We start from the raw sequence: 22989 nt of genomic DNA on the forward strand, positions 1-22989 counted from the left end.
GATGTTACGGAGCTTTGAAGAGGCAGGGTGGGGGAGAGAGGGAGAGAAAATTAAGACAAATTCACATTGAAGCATTCCCGGCACCCAAGAGGACATCAGCAACATGTCTTTGATGTCATGTGCTGAGGACTTCCCAGGGCCGATCGCTTTTCATTTCATCTCAATTCCTATTCCCTTGTCGGGATCCATTTTTAGACCAAAATAGAGTTGGGGTGGAGGTGTTTTAAAGAGAAAGCGGGGAAGAGAAGAGAGATTAGGATGGAGAGAGAGATAACTCCAAACTTTACGAAAGTGCTTAAAGTATACAATCACAACTGCGTGAGAAAGTTTCAAACTTTACAAAAACAACCTCGTTTTGACGATACTTGGTGAACTTGGTCGACACCTTTGTCAGTCCTCAGGCTCTTGAGGGACAGCAGACGACCTCTTCACCCTCTACGATTAATCACTATTGATTAACTCCTCCACGACCAGGCACTATTGACAACTACAAGCGGCACGATTACTACGTGAGTGATTCGGTTTCAGGAGGGCATCGATTGGTCCATTGATCCTAATGATGTAGCAGAAGCCACCATTGGCTGAGGAATGTTAAGCTGTATTAGAGGAGGAAGACTCCTTAATGAACACAATGCTACTGAGACACCAAACCGATGTCCCTCCTTTGTCCAAAGAGACATCATCCGATTACGGATGATTTCATTGCGTTGTGCTGCCATCACCTCCAGAGAGAAACCTCCACCATGGATGAGGAAAATGTCAATCTTCTTCTTTTTTTCATAATAATGAAGGTAGAAAGAGTTATAACATGATATATTACTTGTTTAGATTGGCTCAATCGTTTAGGAACTACACCCTCCTATAACATTTATGTCAATTTAATATTTAATATTTGTGCAACATACTGGGTCGATTTTCACATTTGTGGCACCCGCTACGTGCATAAGTTAAAATGATTCTAAAGGCTAAAAAGCTCTATAGAGGCCCCTCATCATGCGACTGAAATTTGGGGTTGATTGGGCGTTGCATTCATGATGTACAGTATGGCAGTATTGTTTTTGTGAGAAACTGAGCCACTGCAAAAATTTGATGGGCAAGTTTAGAAGAAAATGCAAAATGGTCGGACACGTGACCTCAGTTAATATTGAGTCATAACTAAATAACCAAATCCTGTCCAACTGAAGATTGGCCTAATACACTTTTCAATATTCATGAGAAATTAGAGCTTTAGAAATGATAAAACCACTATAATACCAGTAAGAGAAACCTGAACATGTACTATGCTTTCATACAGCCTCGCGTATGAACACTTCAAAGCTGTATGTGAAATGGCATGGTGGTGAATGTAGATAAGCAGCATAAAAGCAAATGAAAGAGGACTGCAATATTCGGCAAGAAGAGATATCTGAGAAAACAAGTAGAATGATTCTGCGGTTTTGTTTCAATTTGTCTTAATCTGCGAGACATCTAAAGGTACAATGATGTCACAGTCCCTAAAACCCTTTTCTACCAATGTGAAGAATGCAGCGGAGACCTCGTCTCTCCATGGCTGGTCAAGAGATGAACGGCTTTGAACGGGCTCCTGGAGGTCGACTAAAATTACTACAGCCTCATTAGCTTTCTATTTGTTGCTGTCGGTATGTATCTCCATATTCTAACTTTTCTTTTTTTCTCGTAAATTAATGCCCTACTTGATCATACTAACTACAGCGTCACACAAAAGCATCAAAGGTAGCAGATCGACAAGCTCAAAATGCATTTTGAGCTTGTCGATCTGCTACTTTTGCATTTTTTTTATTTTAATCCTGAAAAGTCACAGTTTTAGACGACATAATGGATCCACATTCATTACTTTCCTACTAATACATAGCGCTGGGGCCACAATGCTACTCACTTGTCTGTCTTGTATTATGTTTTTTTTTAAATCTTTTTCTCTTTCTTGGGACTACGCTCCGGGCCAGTGTTATAACTGGATGGGGCCGGGCGCACTACAAATACCTGAACCTACAGTATGAACCCGATTGATTTCTGGAATGCAAGTTCTCTTGTTTCTTTATGTCCAAGTTGTATATCTGCCAAGTAAAAAAAAAAACACTGCACGGATACACAGATCTTTTTCTTTAAGTTCCATGTTTTTTTGCATCAGGTTCCATGGTAACATGAAATGTGAGAAGTGTGTGGTGGACTGAACTGGGTTTCTGGTGTGTTCAGGAGCTGTTTATGATAATGACCTCATTCCCCAGCATTATCCGTCGTTAATCAAAACAGCTTCATTAATGGGTCTTAATTACTACACTGAGGAGAGGGCCTTTGAAGAGGGCTGGGCATTAAACCAAGTAGGCTGCTGCTGGCTGAAATGTATTTGTAAGAAAAATATCTGTAATTAATTCAATGAGTAAATTACAGTCAACTCCATCACACTGATAATTGCTTCATTATCCTCTGCTGCCCTAATTCCATATGCAATCACATATGTACATGTTATGTTCATGTTTCTTGTAATAATTGTTTTTCTGTTAAAAATGTCCCCATTGAAATGTTATTTTATCGTTATCCCGACAACCACTTTACCCTCCACATGATATACATTGAAACCGGGAAAGCATTTGTGTCATTTTAGACTTTAGCATTGGCTATTAAAAATAGCAGATATACAGTACACAAGCTTGTCACTTCGTGCCACGCTGCAAGCTTGTACATCTGCTATTTTTGAACATTTTTGAAACATCTTGAGAGAGTGAGAACTACTGATTTTGAAGGCTTTTGTAGAATCGGCCTCAGGTCTTCATGGGTTAAAAATACCTTATTTTCAGCCAAGGTCACACAGAACTCTATCTCCTCTCCACAACAATGTACAGTAATGAAATGATCCCAAGGTTGACAGCATGCTTCATTTCCTACTTCCAGAGTTATTTGTGGCATACAGCACATTCCCAGGTCAAATACCACTGAAAGCTGGAAACCCACAAACCACATTAATAATGTCAGGTGTTTCAAATGAATTCCTGGAAGTCTGTTCTTCCAGGGGCTCGGTTGGTGTGAACTAACTAACTGTAGCTGTGTTTATGTGAACAAGTCAATGGTGCAGTCTCTAACGTGGAGCGCACATGGAGAATAAATGTGGAGGATGAAGATAGAGAGATTAACTAAAGTGCTACTGTTTTGTTTACAATACACCAAAGACAAATTGTGACTTTGGGCACAAACATTAGCATTTCTTTAGAAATAAACAAAAAAATAAACTAAGAAAACAAATTACGAACAAAACATCGTGCAAATGTTCACAGGCTTCTGTCTCAGAAGGCAGACCTCTCTAGAGTAGCCAAGTGTGAAGCCTTATCCTTTACTCTCCATTATATCATAATGTTATTCCACATCTCAGAGAACATCCAAGGAGGCTCCAGTCAGCAGTGGTGGACAGTACTTAAGTACAATTTTGAGGTACTTTTACTTAACTGGAGTATTTCCACATTTTCTATCCAAATTCAAATATTGTACATTTTGTATAATTACAACCAGGTGAAGAAATCGCAGATCGAGGCTTTAAGTTTAACATTTGCTTTTACAAAATATCCGAGGCCATTAGGATTTTATGGAAGATGCTTCTGCACATATTGCTAGTTTGACCACTTCAGATGCTCTAATCTTAAATATTAACCGAAAGTAAACTAGCATGTTCACAAACTCACTGTGATGACAATCTAACTACATCCCATCTTTCTCAAAAGCCTGTCTGTTTTCAAACCCCATAGGCAGTGGTGGAAAAAGTACTCAAATGTTTTACTTAAGTAAAAGTATCAACACTGCAATGTAGAAGTACTCTGTTACAAGTAAAAGTCCGGAATTCAAAATTTACTTGAGTAAAAGTACAAAAGTAAAATGTACTTAAAGTACAAAAAGTAAAAGTTATTTGTAGATCGGCTATTTTCAAATAGTCTATGTATAAAATAGGGCTAAAGTGGTTAATGTATGTTTTATAATGTAATAATTCATATCTGCAAAGTAACTAGTAACTAAAGTTGTCAAATAATTGTAGTGGAGTATAAGTATAATATTTGCCTCTGAGATGTAGTGGAGTAGAAGTAAAAGTATAGACAATTGGAAATACTCCAGTAAAGTAAAAGTACCTCAAAATTGTACTTAAGTACAGTACTTGAGTACATGTACTAAGTTACTTTACACCACTGCCCATAGGCTAGTAAGTTCAAACGGAACTGGATTGTATTATTACACACGAACTTCATGCCCTCCTCCTACACCAGAGGATAACATCTTCAATGGTCTCGCACATCAAAAACATTGTACTGCATGTTCCAGTTCCAACGCTAACCATTACCAAAGCAGCATGCGCTGCATGGAAAATAAAACATCTGATTCATTCTGTGTTCTCCGTCCCGTTCCCCAGAGGTCCATGAGACAGAACAGACAGAATAGAAAGTGATTGATTCACTACAACCACGCGGCCCACATGAGACTCATAGCTGAACGACCAAGGCACCTTTAACCCATTAAGACTGGCGGGAACGCATCTGTCATCATTTCTTTGGCTATTTTTGAAAAATCGTGAACATTTTTGCAAATCTTTGAATATATATCTTTTTTTAAAGCGAACATTTTTAACTCAAATCTTTGCTTCTGGGGGGTCCCTGGAACAACATATTTTGAGAAAGGGGGCTGCGGCCAAATACATATCATTTTGGGTGGTCCTTAACAAGTTTTTTCAAAACAATGTTAGAGATTTATAAGAAATTGTGTAGAATCCCCCAGAAGCAAAGATTTGAGTTACAAATGTTCGCTCATTCAAAGATTTGCAAAATCTTTCACGATTTAAAAAAAAACAAATACAAGCTCATAGCTTGTAGATCTGCTATTTTTGAATAGCCAAAATAAATCTAAAAATGATACACAGAATGCGTTCCCGGTCTTAATGGGTTAAGTGTGTCTCCATGCTGTGGTAGAGACCGCTCCATCTCTGAGATGACAACACGACCCGGCAGCATACAGGGGTGGTCTTGGTCTCATAACACTCAATCACAAATAGGGTTAGGGTATCTGAGAGTAGTAGTAGTAGTAGTAGTTCTGCAACCATATTTCATAGCCACACATCCATTAGACATGTTCTGTGGACAGCGCCCCGGTCATGAGATTAATACGCAGTGCTTCGTCTGCCTTTTGATGTGATCCATTAACCAATAACAGAAGGATGGTTACATCCTGGAGATCAAACAAGATTACCCGGTAGTAAACCACTCGGATGTGATATGGAGGACGATACGGTTTCATTGTCGGGGGAGCTTACGGTTACAGTGGGGGAGAGGGGGGCCGACAGGAAGTTGAGAGCAGGGGAGGGAAAGGGAAAGTGTTTTATGTATGGACATAACAGTGTGAGAATATCTTCACCAGCAGTTCTAGCACACACACAGGAGACGGAGCCAGTAAAACATCTGCTAAATCTATAAGCATGGGGTCCAAACAAGACAGAATATGGGCTGAACATTTCAGAAGAATGTGTCCTGCATGGTTTCAGCAGAGTCAGCTGAACAGAGACAAGTACAGAAGTGGGTTAGGGAAGAAAAATGAATCCCTGAATCCCTGTGGTGCCAATAGGCCATCCAGCCTCCAGGAGCTGTAAACGCCTCACTGTATCTATAATGAAAAATGACCTGGTGGTGATTCAAGGGGAATTACCAAAATCCCAAACACTGTTATAGCAGGTACACCACTGGCAGAGAAGCCTCATGACACACGGGGCGGCAGTGGCTCAGGGGCAGAGTGGCCGGATGTTCGATCCCGGGCTCCCCCAGAGTTAGTGTCGAAGTGTCCTTGAGCAAGACGCTGAACTCCTAATTGCTCCCGATGAGCAGGTTGGTGCCTTGCATGGTTTCTTCCGCCATCGGTGTATGAATGTGTGTGTGAATGGGTGAATGTAATGCACAATCTATGTAAAGCAGTTTGGATAAAAAGCGCTATAAAAATGCACCATTTACGTCAGGAAAACTATCCATTGAGAAACAAGGTTCGGGGCCTGAATTTAGTCTTGTCCACACACACACACACACACACACACACACACACACACACACACACACACACACACACCTGTTCCTGAGCTGCTGTCTACTCCTGCACTATATGCTGACGGCATCTTATGAGTAGCAGCCAATTAGAGCACGGGAATCTTATCAGTGGTAACCAATTAGAAGCCGAGGGAGCTGCTGAGATGGAATGTCGACAGCAGCTTGCCGGGCGAATCCCCTGCTGCTGATTAACCTATTCAATCCAGGAACGCATCTGTGTCATTTTAAGATTTCTTTGGCCGTTCAAAAACGACCCTGGAACGACATATTTTGAGATGGGGGGGGGGGGGGGGGGTCGGCAGACAAATACATCATTTTGGGGATCCTTGACATGAAAAAGTTTGAGCACCACTGATATAAAGAAACATACATAAAACAAAAAAAAAACTGTTAGGATTTAGAAGACATTTGTAGAATACCCAGAAGCAAAGATTTGAGTTACAAATGTTCGCTTTATATTTTTATTAAAAGCGAACATTCATAGGTTGGTGAAGAGCGCCCTCTAGCGTAATCACTGAAAACACAAGATGACGTAGCTTTACGTCCATGGCAGTCAAGCGTTGGATTTGAGATGACGTAGATCTACGTCAGTGGCAGTCAATGTGTTAACAGTATCATCATGACAGCGTATCATGACGGTGCGCATACATAAGATGCTAATTCTATGAACAAACTGTGGTTCTATCAACAAAATGCTCCATAAAAAAATATGTTGGGTGTGATATGCACTGCAAAAAAACTGATGAGGAGGAGGAACAGGCACATCCAAACCCAACATAGCCAGGTGCTGGGTAGAAAACAAACACCATGACTCACAACAGGAAGAAAACCGCTCACACATCAATGGGCTCCAGTTGAAACGTCGTCTTTGTTGCCCCTACAAGTGCCTGGTGACGCTTCGAGCTACTGGCTCTTCATCATGAGAGAGAGAGAAAGCACATCTGAGGCCCTGACAGAGTCTAAGAGCAAAATAAGACCCAATTAATGAGGTCTTATTATTATGTGGTTAAAAGGAAAGGTTGACGCATGCAGAGGCACTGAAGTGAGGGAGGTGGTGGGGTGAAGTTTAGTAAATCACTCTAATGATTTGGTGCCGATTTCCCATTTCACATTACCCCCTTCCTTCCACAAACACCTGAGGGGCGAGTCGACTCGTGGTTTACAAGTGGAGGGATGTTTAACCCATTAAGACCTAGAACCGTGTCATTTTTAGATTTGAGCTATTTTTTTTAATTCGTGAAAATGTGTGCAAATCTTTGAATATATATATTTTTAAAGCAAAACATTTTTTACTCAAATCTTTGCTTCTGGGTGGGGTCCCTGGAACAAAATATTTTGATGGGGGTCCATGGCCAAATACATATCATTTTGGGGGTCCTTGACATGAAAAAGACTGAGCACCACTGATATAGAAACATACGTTTTTCAGAATACTGTTGAGATTTAGGAGACATGTAGAATCGGCTTCAGGTCTCAATGGGTTAATGGGTTAAAAGGCTGTTAGCCAAACCACCACTGTGTTGGTACAAACATCAGTTTGCTAGAATACCCTGCAGTCCGTGCAATACATAGGAACTGACACTTCAAAGAGACATGGCTTGTTGTTCGCTGTAGAACTGCTTCAATCTGATGGGGCTGGAAAACTGCCGTTGGATCAGCAAGTGTCTTCTGAAGCTCACTGATTGAATCTAATCAGCGTGTTGGTTTACTAAAGGTTTTAATCATGAACAAAAAAATGTTGTGACAAATTAAAGTGATTCAGCATTTCCTGTAACCAGACGACTCGTGCTTGGGTTCTGTCCAGTTGACGCCAAATGAATGAAATCATTACTCATTGTATTGATGCCTCATCATGTCGAGTGTCGCTAATGATTTCCACATGGTTCTTGTCTATGCTCCCCATACATCGCTGTGATCTGTGACAAACGGGTGATCCGTTTCCAATGGATCACATGGGAACTGGAGGCGTGATGTCAAAGCAACACATATAGCAGTTGATGTGGCAGTTCTGTGTGAAGATCAACAGCTGGTGTGACAGAATCACATCAAGGTGATGATGCTTTTCTGAAAGGTGAAGCGCTGTCATCTTCTGCACTCCCCGCCCACCCACACACACACACACACACACACAATGACAAAGAGATCCTCTCTCACAGAGTGAGGGAGAGGTAGATACAGAATGAAAGGAGGGAAAACAATCTGGGGGAGGTTAACCCATTCAATCCGGGGACACATTTGTGGCATTTTTAGATTTCTTATATTCGAATATTCAAAAATAGCAGATCTACAAGCTCATCTTGAAAATTTGTGCAAATCTTTGAATATACAATTAAAAAATAAATAAAAATACATATCATTTTGGGGGTCCTTGACATGAAAAAGTGTGAGAACCACTGATATAGAAACATATGTTTTTCAAAAAAAATATATGGATTTAGAAGACATTTGTACAATCCCCCAGAAGCAAAGATTTGAGTAAAAAACGTTTGCTTTAAACATATATATATTCAAAGATTTGCACAAACTTTCACGTTTTTCTTTTAAAAAAAATAGCAGATCTACAAGCTCATAGCGTGGCACTCGGTGCCACGCTATGAGCTTGTAGATCTGCTATTTTTGAATAGCCCAAAGAAATCTTAAAAAAGACACCGATTCTTTCCCGGTCTAAATGGGTTAAGTCATGGTTAGCGAAAGGACGGGTGATAATAATATTCCACTGCAGTGCAAGAAACCTCTGTCCTTCTTCTATGTCAAGGAGAAATGGGGGAAGAAGGAAGAAAGGCAGACGGAGGTGGAGGAAGAAGGCATGTTGATATTTGAATCCAATCCATCAGCCTCCACCCCTAAAAACCACTTGACAAAGACTCTGCGGGGTCATTTTGAGTTTGTCTTGGTAGGTAGGTGCTGGCAGAGAGCTGAAGATAAATGCCCTCTGATGCAGCAGAGGCCGGTGCCCTTTTACAAAGAGCCTCCCGGCACCGAAAACTTTAATCAAGAAAAGATATTTCCTGATCATTAGTCACATGTACCAAAGGGAACAAATGCTACAGATGGGCGGCAGTAAAGAGGTCCATGGACCAGATGCAGAGGGATGAAGACAATGGAAGCACGGACAGATCAACTAGATGCTGAGGGACAAAAAGAATAGAAGCAGGGACAGAACAATAAGCTATAAAGAAAGACACCAGGTTACAATGATGGAATGTGGTTGTGTCAATGTTCACTACAGCAGCAGTTCTCAAACTTTGTCATGTCAAGAACCCCCAAATTGACACTTATTAGCCCGCGGACCCCCATTTGAAGAGATATGCCAGGGACCCCCATAAGAGACGATTTTTACGGCTCTAGCAGTGATTCTCAACCATTTTAATTTCAAGGACCCCCCAGTTTGACATGCATTTAGGCTACTGACCCCCATTTAATGACATTTATATCTCTGGGACCCCAATTCATATTGTAAAATCAATGTTAATTTAATTCTGAGAGTGTCCAAATGTAACCCCCACTTTGGTTTCCCCACTTTGAGAACCAATGCACTACAGCACTACAACTTGGGGACAAACAGTAGTTCTTGATAATCATTGTTAATTAACATTGAAGGACACAAAGATGGTATTTCCTTTCAGGACTAGAGTTCTACAGTAAGTTCATTTCCGTTGCAGGCATCACAGTGGAAAAAATAAGGCGGTGAACTTCCAAGGTCCAAGGCAGCTCTGTTCAGTTCAAGTAGAACATATTTTATTAATCCAAAATATAGCTAAGGATTTTTTTTAATGTATTTCCTTTATAAAAAGGTATTCATTCCATCATGCAGCCAAGCTACTTAGAACCACAGCAGACCACTGAAGAGCAGGACTGAATGTGTATTACACTGCAGCGAGAGGAGAAAAGGAGAGAAGACCGAAGGTGAGGGAAAGGAGGGAGAAAGAAGACTTGCAGCAGAGGTCAAGACAGAGATATTCTCTGGAATCCATCGCCTGCAGTGAGCTGAAATGCAGAGGTTGAGGACGGATCAGAACAGAATGTCCACAGAGGGGAAGAAAGAGATGATATTATTGGCCGTCTTACATGAAGTAAAAGGAATTTTGACTTGGCCTTATGCAGTACATTCCCTCCTAAACCTTCGAGCAAACACACAGTGTCCCGTGGGCAACATGGTATAATGATACCAGACAGCTGTCAGTGCCATGATGAAACCTGCAACCTTCATTTTACTGGTCAGTCCCTACAGCTATAATAATAATAAATGTTATTTGTAACACACTTCATATTTAAATCAAATCTCAAAGTGCTACATTTCAAGAAAAAAAGAAGAATTAAAGCTGAGCAACCTGTCACATGAGAGGAGAGCAGCTCAGAGCAGATTGGTGAAACTAAACAGCTAAACCACGGCTGAATGAACACAGAGGATAGACAGCTCTCCAGGACAAGGGTTCCCAAACGTTTCATAATCTGCAAAATATGTGTATACAGGGTATATGCACTGCAGATACCCTGTATACACGTATACTGTACGTTGGTTTGTTTACTGTCGAGCGAGAAAGCAATGTTGCACCTAAAGCTAATCATCTGGGGACCCCCCCTCCCCCCCAACCCCCAGTATGGGGACCACTGCTCTATATCTAGGACGAAGAAGGGGTCCTTCTCACATTAATCCCGGTCAGGTGGAAGCGTGGGTGTGTGAAACTGAGCTGCCCTCCTGCTCTCTGCTGCAGTGTAACCATGATGAGACCACTGGGGGTTTTCTATAGGACAGTGATTATCAACCACTGGTGGTCCGTGAGGGTATTACAAGTGGGCCCCAAAATAATTGGCAAAACACTAAGATTGTAATGAGAATATAACATTAATATAAAAAAGGGATACCAATAAATAAGAACTTAAAAGTAAACAACACTATTTCATTGATCCACGGTGGTGGAACACAATCGAAACGCCAGGGGTTTCTGGAGGAAATGTGGTTGTCTAAGTAGAAGATAAGGATGTCATAGAGACTGAACAACACACACAGATCAAAGAGGAAATGTTAAATACAACTAGATATGACGCCGCAACAGATGAAACGCTATGTGTGTGTGTGTGTGTGTGTGTGTGTGTGTGTGTGTGTGTGTGTGTGTGTGTGTGTGTGTGTGTGTGTGTGTGTGTGTGTGTGTGTGTGTGTGTGTGTGTGTGTGTGAGAGAGAATAAAATGTTATTGTAATCAGTCTGTAAGGCAGAGTATGTTGGAGGAGGTGGTTGGAGGGTGTGATAATGGACATGGAAAGAGGAGTGGAGGTGTGAAGCCCCTTGTAAAAAGCACCACAGTGATAATCATAGATACATGTATAGAGCAGGTTGAGGCGGACAGAGAGAGAGATAGAGAGATCATCTGGAGGTGGAATGAGAGAGAGAGAGGGGGGGTGAACGAGGCGAGGATGGAGGGAAAGGTGTGGATAGAAGAGGGGGGGTTGTGGGGTCTCTTCGGTGTGTAATATGCCCACTTTGAGAACCAATGCTCTAACCGAGGCAGCTGAGAGTGGAGAGAGCAGAGGAGAGAGAGAGCTGCACACAAATAAAGCAAGAAGAACTGCAGCAAAAGTTAAATGACCCCCCCAAAAAACTCTTTCTGTGTTTACTCAACCCAGGCCCTAAGCCAATAAATAATACACTCTCAAGTCAGGTTCATTTTCTAAGCTATAGGTTTATGGGAGTTGCTTCTTTCTTCCAACACTGAGCTCTGTTTTTGACCAGAGGTTCTCAAAGTGGGGTCCGGTCGGTGAAATGGCCAGAGTGGTCCAACTGTACTTGGACCACTCTTTTGTCCCTGTACACCGAGCTTCTCTTCGTCAGAAATAGCCGCTCGACGAGCTCACAACGCAGCTGCTATTCTCCACTAATGTTTCCCCAGAATATGGATGCTGCTGACGCTCAAGCGGTTAAAATTCAGTGGTGGAAAAAGTACTCAAATTTCTTACTTAAGTAAAAGTGTCAATACTGCAATGCAGAAATACTATGTTACAAGTAAAAGTTGTTATTCAAAATGTACTTGAGTAAATGTACAAAAGTATTAGCATCAAAACGTACTTAAAGTACCAAAAGTAAAAGTACTCAGTATGCAGAATGTCCTATTCAAAGTGTTCAAAATGTATTCAAATATTTTGAAAATAGCAGATCTGCAAGCTCACAACGCGTTGCAAAGCAACGCGTTGTGAGCTTGTAGATCGTCTATTTTCAAATAGCGTTTTGTAATAATAATAATACAAATCTACAAAGTAACTACCGTAGTGACTAAAGTTTTCAAATAATTGTAGTGGAGTAAAAAGCATAATATGTGCCTCTGAGATGTAGTGGAGTAGAAGTAAAAGTACAGAAAATGTAAAATAATCCAGTACAGTAAAAAATCCTCAAATGTGTAACTAAGCACAGTACTTGAGTACATGTACTTAAGTTACTTACCACCTCTGGTTAAATTGGTGCATGCAGAGAGAGCACCTGAGGTTAGTTGGAAGCACATTTTAGTTCACTTACAGTTGACATAAAGCCAGCCAGCATGAAATGATGAATAATTCAAGCAGTGAAGCAGCAAGGCAGCCTATATCAGAGTGTGTTTCTCCTTTGGTGTTTAGAGGCTGTCTCAGGTGGAGGTGTAAATCCTACAGTCGCCTGTGGCTTAATGAATAACGCTGTAGATAAAATGTCTCAACAGCCTTTACATTTGTAATTGGACCCTGCGAGTATTTAAAACGCAGAGCAGCATCCTGAATTCTGGAATAATAGGTGTCCTCCGAAGAAGCAGAATCCATTACAAACAAAATAATGGGTTTTGTTCCATTTGTTTACTTTTATTTGTTTTTGTCTTCTGTGGATTGGAATACAACCTTGCTCTTTTTCATGTTTACTACAACTTTGAGATGACTTTTAGTTTATTTTGTATAATTCATGTTTTTATATACAGTCGTTTTCTTCAGTATTGCGAATAACCTTGAAAAAGGTACAGCCTTTTCTAAAGCCCATAAGGCCTCTTCTGATTAAAAAACAGAAAACATATATACAGACGCATCGAAAGGCAAGGACAGGCATCTGAAGAGTCTGGGCAGAGGTAAAATGTTGCATTTAAAATGTCCCGTCATCACATAACATTAGCCCCTTTTTAGACAGCCTGTTTGTGCCCTTATTCAACCTTGCTGCTCTGAATAAAACGGTACGGAGACAGACTGAGTGGAGGAATTGTTTAGCCGAGGTAGTCACAGAGCTGAATCGACATCTGTGGCTTGCCACAGCCGACGTGGCAGGCCACATTTCACTGCCCGACCCATTTCAAATGGGGAAAAAAAAACACAAAGCTATTTTTTTTTTTTTTTATTACGCTTTTGGCGGTCACATTCTCAAAGAGATGAAGGGAGAAATTGGTATGTAATTGTTTCTCTCCCCTGCAGTCAGGGCACAGAATTAACACCCGGAAAAAAGTGCCGATAGTGTGTGGACTTCCACTTTGGCCGGTAAATTACAGACAAAGGCTACTCAGCCAACTTCCTGAATTTTGCAGGTCGATAACAATGCAAGTTGGAAATGCTTGCAAGTTTAGTTAGAATATGGAGATGGGAGGTTTCTGCCCGACAGCGACGATGAATGGGCGTGTCAGGCGTATCGGCGGTTCTGTGGTTCCCTGCCTATACGATTAATGTTGTGCTACTGTGTCAGAAGAAGTGATGGCAAGTGATGACGCGTGGCTAAGATCCACACATGGCACCTTTGCTTTGATCAAGCAGCAAACAAACTGGGATCAAAGACGCCTATAGTGAGGTGGACCTCTCTCTCCGTTTGACCTCACACACGCAGAACCCCCATAGTGAGACGCTCAGAGACCACTACAGCAGTGGTTCTCAAACCTTTTTCATGTCAAGGAATACCCAAAATTATATGTATTTGGCCGTGGACACCCATCTCGAAATATTTAGTTCCAGGGACTCCCAGAGGGAAATATTTGAGTTACAAATGTTCGCTTTAAAAAACGTATATTCAAAGATCTACACAAATTTTCATGATTTTTCAAAAATAGCAGGTATACAAGAAGATATTTCGTCAGTGTAAAAAAGGTAGCCGACGAACATTTTTCGTCATAGTTCTAGTCGACGAAACGAACGCGGTCAGCATCGGTCCTAAATCCTGAGTGTCACTGTGTGGTCTGTGTCATCACTCAGCATCAGTCCTAATCGTATGTGTCACTGGGGTGTCTGTCATCCATCATTTAGCATCAATCTTAATCCCGTCTGTCACTGTATATGGTCTCGCTGTCTGACCAACGGCATCAATCCTATACTGTATAACCCGTGTGCCACTGTGTGGTCCCTCTCATCCATCAGCATCAATCCTAATCCCGTGTGTCACAGACAGTGTGTGGGGTCTCTCTGCCACAGAGACGATGACCTCCACCGGTGAGATGCAGGTCTTTAACCCATTTAAGACCGGGAAAGCATCTGACTTGTGTCATTTTTTAGATTTCTTTGGCTATTCAAAATGCATGTATTTAATTCACTCAGCAGGGATAAAAAGAAAAATCACGATTTTTCAAAAATAGCAGATATACAAGCTCATAGCGCGGCACCGAGTGCCGCACTATGAGCTTGTAGATCTGCTATTTTTTTTTTAAATCTAGATTTTTTTTTTTGTATACTTGTGTATACTACTATATATACTTTGAATATATACAGTATATAAATACATTTTAACTCAAATCTTTGCTTCTGAGGGTCCCTGGAACAAACATACATACAACATATTTTGAGATGGGGGGGTCCGCGGACAAATACCTATAATTTTGGGGGTTCTTGACATGAAAAAAGTTTGAGAACCACTGATATTATAGCAACATATTTTACTTTTTTTCAAAAAAAGGATCATCAGGATTTAGAAGACATTTGTAGAATCCCCAGAAGCAAAGACCTGCGTTACAAATGTTTGCTTTAAAAAATATATGTATATATATATATTCAAAGATTTGCACACATTTTCCACGATTTAAAAAATAATAACATGAGCTTGTAGATCTGCTATTTTTGAATAGCCAAAGAAATCTTAAAATGACACAGAAGCGTTCCCGGTCTTGATGGATTAAACTAAAGTCTGCTAAGGACACTGTGGCTCTGCATTGATGGCACCTGCTCTGTAGGGACACCGATGTGGTCGTATATCTTGGTGGATTGTCACCACTTTATCTGTGGCAGCTTAAGTAGCCCATTTATTTGGGCTACTTTTTTTTAAGCAGCTCTGGGCCCTGCCAGCATGGCTTTATAAACTCTTGAATTGTATTCCTGGAGCAACGGAACTCAGGGTGACTTCTTTTAAAACTCCCTGCAGCAGATTAAACTGAAATGAAATGATTGACCATCAACATCAACTAAAAAGGACATGCTGTGAGGTGGCTCAGATGTCACGAGGACTAATTGATCCGCTCGTCTTTGTATCTGGAATAAAAAAAAGATCTACATTATAGCAAAAATAGCAGATCTACAAGCTCATAGTGCTTCACTTTGTGCCACGCTGCAAGGTTGTACATCAGCTATTTATTTTAATTTGTGAGAAATATATATGTTTGGTAATTTTTGAATAATTAACAAATCTTCTCTTCTGGGGGTCCCAGACACAAAACAAAATCAGATGAGGGTCCTGCGGCTAAAAACATATCAATTTGCTATAAACAATGCAACTTTCATTTCAAAACAGATCAATTGCATCTTATTTTGCCCCTTCAGAGTGCTGGGTGTGGGCCAGGGAGCCCCACTTTGCAGAGCTCCTATACGGACATGGTCTTCAAATTATAGTGAAAAGGAAACGACAACATGGATACCTGTGGGTGTCAGGAGACAGTAAACACCAGTCACACAGGCCCAATCCACACTCATCAGATTTAGGAAGCAAGACGAGGTACTGTAGGATCTGGACAGCACACTCCCATAGGAGTATTAAAGGATAATTCACCCCCAAAACTACTTTATCAATTACACATGAAGCCTTGAATTCATGGAGATAATTTTGTTTTGTCGCATTCCTAAACCAATGGTTTAGGAAGGGGGGAAGGGATGAAGCCAAGGAGCTCCAGGGCTCCCTCCCTCCCGACCACCTTGCCCCACTGCTCTCCTGAAACACTTCATACAGTCTCGTTACAGTTGGGCAGAAACCTCTTATCTCCATAGTCTTCACTCTTTGTGTTTTTTTTTTGTAAATTAACGCCCTACTTTATCATACTACAGCGTAACACGAAAGCACCAAAAGTAGCAGATCTACAGGCTTGAAACGTGGTACGAAGCTTATAGATCTGCTTACTTTTGCAATTTTTTAATTGGAATCCTGAAAAGTAACAGCTTTGAACACGTGAGGTTTCCATCCGCCAGACACGCTATTTAACAAGCTCCTTAGATGTGAGACAGGATGCCTCCACCACCACACTTTTGTTCATTGAAGCAATTTCGAGTCAGCTCTGTCCTATAGCTGCAGTGGTTCTTTTACCGTATGTGTGGGGGATTTAACACCGTATTTTTTCCTTCTTGTCATATTTCATCTGCTGCTATTGACATGGCTGAGAGGAACTGACACCGTCTATTGGAAAAGGTTCCCTATCACGGCTAAACTGCTTGTGTCAGCTGATGAGCTTTGCTGCTGGGTTCAAGTGTGTGTTACACACATTGGAGGTACATGATTGTGCTCAACGGTGCACCCATTCATCAGTGTCTGTCAATACTAGAGATGGGCTGGATGACAATCGTATAGCACGCACCCTCAGCAGAGTTTTATTCAGCAGCTCAATCCTCTGCTTGCACTCTCACTCAATGTTATTCCACGCACAGAAAATATGTTTATGCCAGTGTCAAGGCCTTGCTACATGGGTGCTTGAAACCCATGCAGTCACAAAGCAATCATATCATACAAAAAACTGGTGAATCACCCCCTACTGCTCAATAAAGGGATAAAGGGTGGTTTATTTGCAGTATTTTTGTAGTATTAATAAAACAAGTGGAAAAGATAGAACAGTACATTAGAATGGAAAGAAATTAAAAGTCAAAATGTGATGTGCACCAGATTGATTCATTAATGTGTCAACTTTTGGAGACAGGGTAAACAACGCCTGGTGGGCACCACACATGGGATATCCATGGACTGGTAGTTTATTCACTAATTCATATTAAACACAATTAACGATTAAACTAAACATTAGTACTGTTGTTGTGCAATCACTTGTAGTACCATAGCATAGTAGGTTCTAACACAGTGGTTCCCTTTTGAGCTAAAGACGCAAAAGAGAAATTAGATGTCTGCCCGGGACCCAAACTAGTGAAAATAGCAGATCTACAAGCTCACAACGTTGTGAAATGGAGCAAAGAAGATTTAAAGAGGATTTTTTTCAGTAGCTGCCACCTAACGTTATGTAAACAACTTCACAGTATATTCTATATACAGCAGATTTGGTAGGAACAGTTCAAGCATATTAGAATGCAAGAAAAGGACAGGAGAGGGGAGAGGTGTGATTGCCAGTGGCTTTGAGAATGCGTACTGTAGCCGTTTTTCCATGAAGCAACATCTGGGTCTAACGGGGCCGGGTTCTTTTGTACTTTAGACCGGGATTGAGGGAGGCAGGGCTGGGCAACCCTAGTGGTGTGTGCTCCACCATGTGGAAAGCCTGGTTTACCCTGGTCACTGCTCTTCATTTGTCCTTGTGAAATCTGCATTTGTCTTTGTGAAATCTGTGCCACCACTGGGCTTTGCATCCCATCGCGGGGAAGCTTTCTCCCTCTGATTAATCGTCCACCTCTGACTGTCCACCACTGACTGCTTGCCAGGCTTTGGCAAACGTCCATCCCATCCATCCCTGGCACAGTCGCTTATAATAACCTATTGCCACATTCAGAACCACAAGCGTTTTTTTTAGAGAGCATGCATTTAAAATGCCTGCTCTAAAAATGCTGATGTATGAAATGCTTCCAGTGTCAGCAGCAGGCTGTAGGGAATTGTACAAACGCTAGTGACGGCTGTCGACTGCTCTCTATGAATACAATGACTGAACCTCATAGCAGTGGTTACCCCCAGGGGTCCTTGGGTCGGGGCGACGGGGGGTTCCAGGGGGACCCCAGCAAAAGTAGTTAACAGATCGGGTGCCAAACACGGTCTGAACCGTGTTTGCATAGAGTAGCGCTTCGGTGCCGAACATGGTCTGAACCGTGTTTTCAGTCTTTTTTTTTTTTTTTTTTTTCCACACGGGAGGGGCTGGAGCAGCTCTGGAATCACCCGCGGTGATTCTGAGAAGGAAGGGCCTTATAGATCACCGTGCCAAAAAACATGGCTCCCCATCCGCTTCCGTTCTATCTCCTTCTCTGTCTAAAACCCCTATAACTCTTTACTTGGGGAAAACAACACATTTTGTATGCGCGATCACTCCACCATTGTGACCCGCGTAAAAGATGTTATCGTTCCAGGCGTTAGCCAGGACCATCGTGCAAAATGCACGCACGCTTTGTTTCACATGGATTGCTCGTCGTGGAGTCTACAGCTTAAACAGCGCCGCGCAGCTCAACGGTGAGATTTCTGGCACCGAACGGAATCTGTTATTATAAAATTGTGTTAACATAGCATCACAATCATGTTAACCACTTCTTCCCATGTATATGTCAGCTATTCAAAAATAGCATATTTGTGACAGGCTGCGAGCTTGTACATCTGCTTTTTTATACTGTATATATATAAAATGTTTAGAAGATTTTTAATAATTTTGATTTGTTTTCATAGACCTTCTCTTCTGCGGGGGTCCCTGGCACAAAATATTTTTGAGATGGGGGTACAAAGCTAAATACATAATTTGGGGGTCCTTGGCACGGAAACATTTGAGAACCAGTGCCTTATACTGTAGAACTTTCACAGCACCAGATGACACTAATGATGACATTAATTCCACATAAATACTGTATGTGTTTTTTGCACCAGAATTATACCACAAATGTATTTATTTATGTATTTTAACGCTAATGAATATAGTTTCTGATGTGTTCCAAAATATGGAAAATCATTCGTCTGACAACAGACGGCATAACGTTCTCTTCGGCCCCGTATGGTTAAATACAGCAGGACTGATGAGAGAGAGAGAAGCCATTTAGGGCTGTGGTGTAAAAGTGATGAAAGCAGAATCAGGGAAATCCATGAAGCATGCAGAGTGCCTCAAGGCACTGCTTATTATGAACTATTTAAAAAGACACACATACGTACAGACACAGATGCGCACACGCGCGCACGCACAGTCGCACACAAACACACACGCACACACACACCAGATACAGCAGCAAATGTTATGGGTGGATGAGTGGGCATGTTTTCAAATGAACTTTATTTAATTCCTGCAGTTACAGACTCTATACCGAATAGAAATGCTGACTTAAATGCACTGGGTATAAGACTGGTGGCTTAATGAAGTGTGTGTGTGTGTGTGTGTGTGTGTGTGTGTGTGTGTGTGTGTGTGTGTGTGTGTGTGTGTGTGTGTGTGTGTGTGTGTGTGTGTGTGTGTGTGTGTGTGTGGTTCCTTAACGAGGACAACTGCTAATTAGTTGGTGTCCCTTCTGTTGAAAATCTTGGGGCATGTAGAATCTTATATATTACAGTTATCCTTACATTATGCAGCTTTTTGTTGAAATGAAAGACTGTAAACATAATGTATATTGTTTTACTATATACTGTATGATAGAATCCTTATATAAAAGCGGCACTATGTAACTTTTAATTAATAAAATGTAATTTGTATGTTAATACAATATAACTTATACAATTAGGGTGGTTATAATTTGTCTCCCTGCTCTTCTATTGAGACATTTAGATCGTGGCAAAGGTCAAGTCTCACCTAGACACAGGATCTGACACAGGCTCCATTAGCTCAATGGTGAAAATGTCAGCACTTGACGCAGGAAACCAGTTTCAAATCCAGGGTAGGAGAGGAAAGTTACATAGTGCAGCTTTAACTACATTTTCAGCTGAAAATATTAGAGCCGATTTCCTTCCCATACATTTTTGAGATTTTAGGTTGTTTGTGCCCTTTGTTCCTGTATTCTGACGATACTGTGTGCTCAGTAACTGAGCGACTACTACATGTCATATCGCTGCTGTCGGGTAGAAACCTCTTATCTCCATATTTTGTGTTTTTTTTCGTAAATTAATGCCCCACTTGATCATACTACAGCGTCACACAAAAGCATCAAAAGTAGCAGATCCACAAGCTCGAAAAGTGGAACAAAGTGACGCGTTTTGAGCTTGTAGATCTGCTACTGTTGCTATTTTTTTATTTGAATCCTGAAAATTAACAGTTTTGAGAGACAATATACTGAGACAATATACTTGGGGTTAACACTGCACTGATCTGTGTGAACATTTCAGCAGGTGGTCAACAACAAAAAGAACCTCTAAGCCTTTGAGGCTGCTGTTCCAGATGTCATGAGCTATCATTTTCTTTCTTTCCTTTTTCACCAAGGACTGATCCATGCTAGCCAGACGATAACAGAAACTAAGCCTGTAAGGCCCTGTTGCTCACCATTGATCTGATTAGCTTGGACGGGAAAAGCTCATTAGCCACAGCTAGCATGTGAACTGGATCTCTCCTGGTCCACAGAGTGGTACGGCAGACAGCTGTTGTACTACTTTAACCCTTTAAGACCGGGAACGCATCTGTGTCATTTTAAGATTTCTTTGGATATATAAAAATAGCAGATCTACAAGCTCATAGAGTGCCGCGCTATGAGCTTGTAGATCTGCTTTTTTTTTTTTTTTTATCGTGAAATGTGTGCAAATGTTTATTTTGAATATATATATATATACACTTTTTATTTTTTTGACTCAAATCTTTGCTTCTGGGGATTTTACAAATGTCTTCTAAATCCTAACAGGCTTTTTTTCTTAGTTTTTTTTGTATTTTTTTTTTTTCTTGATGTTACTATATTATCAATGGTTTTCAAACTTTTTTCATGTCAAAAGTATGTAAAGTAAATAATATGTACTTGACCGCGGACCCCCTCCCATCTAAAATAGCCAAAGAAATCTTAAAATGACACACATGCGTTCCCTTCCCGGCCTTAAAGGGTTAAATCCGTACACTGGCTCCCTGTGTGTCAAAGAATTGAAACTACTACTGTTGGTCTATAAAGCTTCAGGGCCAAAATATATTTCTGATCTTGTGCGATATCATGAACCATCCAGACCTCTCAGATCATCTGGGAAAGGCCTGCTTTCTGTCCCTAAAACCAAAAATAAACATGGGGGAAGCAGCATTTAGTTTTTATGCACCAAATATCTGGAACAAACTCCCAAGAAAGCTGCAGGTCTGCTGCCACTCTTATTTATTTTGAAACACAACTAAAGACCTTTCTGTTTGCCACTGCCTTTGATTGTTTTTTATTTCTCTTCTGCACTGAAATTGTATCTGTTATTTCTTACTTCTTCTGTTTCATGCATCCTAATGTCCTTGTATAATCGTGTTTCCTTTGCTTGATGTTCTGTGTAAAGCACATTGAATTGCCTTGTTGTTGAAATGTGCTACACAAATAAAATGGCCTTGCCTTGCTTTTCAGTGTTAAAGGTGTGATTTCTCAAGGATGTGGTTGTAGGTTGGGACGCAGCTGCAAATATTCCTCATTCTTGGTGAAATAAATGTCATCACAGTAGGATGTTATTGGAAATAATGAGACAGTAGACACTATTGCACTACAGTGTGTAATAGTATCAGCTATGGCTGGGCAATTAACCGATAATTGACTGAATCGATTACTGTAACTAACCTCTTAACCTTAAATAATTTGGTGTACAATGGTGGTGCACAATTTTTTTTAAATATCTACAAGCTCAAAACACATTGCAGCGTGACATTTTGTGAGCTTGTATATTGTCTCTGTCGGGTGGAAACATCATATGTCAAAAACACTTACTTTTCAGGATTAAAATTCAAAAATAGCAAAAGTATCAGATCTACAAGCTCTACAAGTACTACAAGTATCAGCTATGGCTGGGCAATTAACCGGTAATGCATCGGAACCGATATTTAGAACGACTTATAACCGAATAATCGCGAAGTTGTTGTTTCTTCCTTCGGATCAATCGATTGTTTATAATTGACTGAATTGATTACTGTGATCAACCACTTAACCTTAAATACTTTGTTGTACAATGGTGGTGTACACAAATTGTGAAAATAGCCAATCTACAAGCTTGTATATTGTCTCTGTCGGCTGGAAACATCATGTCAAATGTCAAAAACAGTTCAAATATCAAAAGTAGCAGACAAGCTCAAAACGTGTCGCTTCGCACCGCGTTTCGAGCTTGCAGATCTGTTACTTTTGATACTTTTGTGTGACGCTGTAATATGATCAAGTAGGGTGTTAAAAAAACACAAATATGGGGATAAGAGGTTTCTGCCCGACAGCAACGATTTTTACTATTAAAAAAGTAATTCGTTCATTAAACGTAATCGAGGCAAACGTTGATTTGAAGTGGTATCGCCCGACCCCCAGGTATATCAGCCATGGAACACCATCATGTCAAAATACTGTGGGGCTCACATGAGATTCCTCTGTGTCTGATATTACATAGGAGGGAAATGGACCTGGATACTAGGCCAGGTGTAAATGACTAAAGCGTGCCCTGGCACATCCTCCAGCCAGGCACTGTGTGTCTTATCATCAATGGAATGACAGCAGGCAACACTCCAGCCTGGATGCATTAATTGAGTGGAGGAGGGTGTTGGGGGGGGGGGGGGGGGGGGGGATATAATGGGTTTGTTTGAACTCAATTCTCAGGAGAAATGACAGCCCTTCTTAGCATTAAAACTGATTTATTTTATCAGTGACATTTAGGAGTTGCACAGCGAGATGACACTTCACTGTTGCAGTGTCATGAGCAGCAGCATCTCCACTGA

Source organism: Gymnoscopelus microlampas, assembly GCF_963454915.1.
Source record: "Gymnoscopelus microlampas genome assembly, chromosome: 18".
In the NCBI taxonomy this organism is placed as follows: Eukaryota; Metazoa; Chordata; class Actinopteri; order Myctophiformes; family Myctophidae; genus Gymnoscopelus; species Gymnoscopelus microlampas.